Raw genomic sequence first — 3,412 nt, 5'->3', positions numbered from 1 at the left:
GCAGGCAGCAGGGCTCTTGCTTGGGAGGATTTCAGGGGCCGGGGTTTCAGCACCCTCTGCAGGGCAGTCAGCAGCACGAGTGCACAGCGCAGCTTTCTCACAGCTGCTGAAATAGGAGGGCTCCGCGTGTCTGCGGAGCTGGGCATTTTCACTGGGGGGCACGAAAAGGATGTCTGGCTCCACTGCCACGCTCTGGGTGGGTCTTTCGCTCTTCCCAGGCTCTTCTTCCCCTGCTGGGATCGGGGGCGGCACCTTGTCACCAGCCAGCGGCACGTCCCTCACCTCTGCAACCTCCCCCTGCTCAGAGAACTCACTGGAGTTGTTCTTATCCTCCTCATACTCCTCGTGAGCACTGAGATACTCCAGCTGCGAGTCTTCACCTAAATCTTCACCCAAACAGGAGGTCTGGGTGAAGCAGCTCCTTCTGCTCTTCTCCACTTCCATGGTGCCAACACGCTCTCCTCCTCCTCCTCCTCAGGAATCCACACAACTCACTGCCACTGCAACCTCTCAGTCACTGGTTTCACTCTTTTTGCCTTAATACAAATTAAGAGAAGTTCAAGATGCTTCATGGTATATCAAAGGACAAAAAAAATACAATAAATTAACCATGCTATTTTCACCTGCTGTGTGCTACTAGAGCAGGTAGGAATTCTACAGCACATTCCTGAAGAAATCCCAAGAGCTCATTTCTGAATTGGTGGAATCCCTGATGATAGGCAGCGAGCTGCTTACACCACACAGGTACACAAAGTGCTCAAACAAAGGTTACTTTTGGTAAGGAGGAGGTGAACTTTGAGCTCTGTGCCTCCCCAAAACTAAAAACCCCTTAGGTGTTGGACGAGGGGAAATTAAAGCACATTCCTCTTAATTCTGGGGAAGCAAGAAGAAACTATTACCAGGGACAAAACCCTAAGGAAACTTTACAACCAGAAAGTTGTAAAGGAACAGAGGAAGGTCGTTTAGCAGTAGAAGGAAGATGGGCAATTCACCAGACTAAAGCAATACACCTGCTCTGAACTTGCAGCAAAAGTTTTGTAACAAGCAGCGATAAAAAGCAGAGAGAAAGGGTGTAGGGATGGAAGATGCTCTTTGTGAAGCTTGTTTCTTAGGAATATTTTCAATTATTCTCTCCTTTCCCTTAGAAGCTTCTAACAAAGACAGGAATATATAAAAACATTAGCCGTATTTCTCATTGTCTGCTTTCCAAACTACTTAAGTGACACATCACAATTTCAGTCACAGTACCTCACATAGGGTAGAGCATTAAGTATTAATATTCAAAAGTTCAAACATTCAAGACTTCCACTATCCCAGGCTGCTCCAAGCCCCATCCAACCTGGTCTTGAACACTTCCACGGTTTAATTATAAACTTCTACACTTATTTTTGCCTCAAAACCGTTGTCCTTTTTTACTACATTAACCTTACCTTCACCCCTTAATTGATGCTTTGAACAACTCCATGGAATTAAAAAGCTGAATGCTGCCAAAGCACATCCCAGACGCCTGCACAGAAATCACAACATCATTACCACAGAGACGTGACTTTCCCCCCTGAGAACAAGAACCGATACACCTCCACGCCCCAGATAAGAGACAATAACCCTCTCGTCGCGCCGAGCCACAGCCGAGCAGGTCCCCGCTGAGGGCGGGGGAGCCCCAAGGGCAGCGCGATGCTGCCGCTGGCCCATGGAGCGAGCTGGCTGAAGTCGGGGGAGCCCTGAGTGCAAACCCGGCGCTCCCGCTCTCCCAGCGGAGCCCTCCTGAAGGAGAGCGGGGTCTCACCGCAGCTCCAGGCCGGGCTGAGGCACCGCCACAGCCCCGCTCCCCTCACCGCCGGCCCTCCCTCACGGCTCCGCCACGCACGCGCCCAGCGCCCGCCGCCGCGCCCCGCGCTCATTGGCTGCGGCGCGCTGCGCTCCGACGCCTGATTGGCCGGCGCGGAGCCCGCTCTGGCCGCGTGCACCTTCTCCCGCCTCCCCTCAGGGACGGGGCCGCCATATCGTCCCAAATCTTTACAGTTTATCCCTTTAAAGGCATACCTCTATATCCCCTCAGGGTCCATAGAGCTGTATCCTTTTAAAGGTGGTTCTTCCATATCCCCCCAGAATCGGTACTGCTGTATCCCCTCAAAGGCGGTACCGCCATATTCCCTCAGGAGCAGGGACTCAGCAGCTGTGTCCCTTCACGGCTCTCCCCTCACGGACCTTTCTCTCCCCTCATCGACCCTTCTCCCCCCTCACGGACCTTTCTCTCCCCTCACTGTCCATTCTCTTCCCTCATGGTCCCTTCTCTCCCCTCATGGTCCCTTCTTTTCCCCTGTGATAATTGATAAAAGATTCGCGTTAATCATAAAAGTATTGCATAAAGCAGAATACTTAGGTCTGAAATGAAGCATGACACTAAACAAAGGAAAATATATGATTAAATAATTTTGTTTCAAATCCTCCTGTAATGAGGTCGTCCAGTGATCCCATGGACCACCATTGCTTACCTGGCAAAATTATGACAACAAAAAAATAACAATTATTGATGACTACAAGGAAACCATGCTATAAAAGGGAGCTGCAAACCAAATTTCGGTGGAGCATGGAGTGGGCTGTGACCCCTCTGCCTCCCCAGTGTTGCTTGCTCTGTCTATATAAAATTAACCAATTTGAATTTTGCTACATATTGAGACTTTTGTTTCTCATTTATAACACCCCCTCACGGTCCCTTCTCTCCCCTCACTGTCCCTTATCTCCCCTCACTGTCCATTCTCTCCCCTCACGATCCCTGTGACCATTTGCTGGGCAGCTTACCCACCACCACCCTTTGGGGGAAGAACTTTTCCTGATACCCAGGTCTAACCTCCTCTGGCACTCATTAAAACCTACCTGAAAGTTTTCAGCCTGAAGCAGTACGTTGCAGGAGTGGAGACAAACTTACCTGCTACACAGGTATGTTACTTGTGCAAGGGCCATGGTTTAGACCATCTAAAGCCAGACAAGCACTACCCTCCTGCTTTAGTCTTTTTCATGTAAGTAACTGCTCTGGCATTAGTGCAAGAGGACATTTAATACTAAAATAATGTGTTTCTGAAGAACCAAGCTGCCTCCTGTTGTGAAGGAGTCTTTGTGATGTGAAGGATTCTTCCAGGGAAAGCTACTGTGTAGGTTACCTCTATGTTTACCATAAATAAAAGTGGAGAATTAATCCAATTAGCAACACCATTCAAATTTTTCCTGATGGGGGACAGTCCTCTCCCTCCCCAAGTGTACCTGGCCATTAAAATGTCAGAATTTGGAGGTGTATGTGTGCACCCTACCACTAAAATGTGGCACACCAGCAGCTTCAGTCACACAAGCCACTGAATTTGTACATTTTCCAACCAGTGTTGCTCATGTTTTGTGTGATCCTGCAGCAATATGT

At 49.3% G+C, this 3,412-nt stretch overlaps 1 protein-coding gene and 1 long non-coding RNA gene across 2 annotated transcripts in view; both read right to left on the bottom strand.

Moving 5' to 3' along the window:
* LRRFIP1 (LRR binding FLII interacting protein 1) overlaps positions 1–3,412 on the bottom strand; it is a 278,630-nt gene that overhangs the window by 175,715 nt on the left and 99,503 nt on the right. The window lies entirely within an intron of this gene.
* On the bottom strand, positions 78–1,818 carry LOC306804397. Its single transcript, XR_013774875.1, has 3 exons — positions 1,787–1,818; positions 1,431–1,507; positions 78–536 (listed from the first exon to the last, which is right to left on the bottom strand). It is a non-coding gene; the product is annotated as an uncharacterized lncRNA (long non-coding RNA).

This window comes from Erithacus rubecula, assembly GCF_903797595.1.
Source record: "Erithacus rubecula genome assembly, chromosome: 8".
Classification (NCBI taxonomy): domain Eukaryota; kingdom Metazoa; phylum Chordata; class Aves; order Passeriformes; family Muscicapidae; genus Erithacus; species Erithacus rubecula.
The sequence above is the reverse complement of the archived record's forward strand: the minus strand, read 5'-3'. Positions and strand labels throughout refer to the sequence as shown.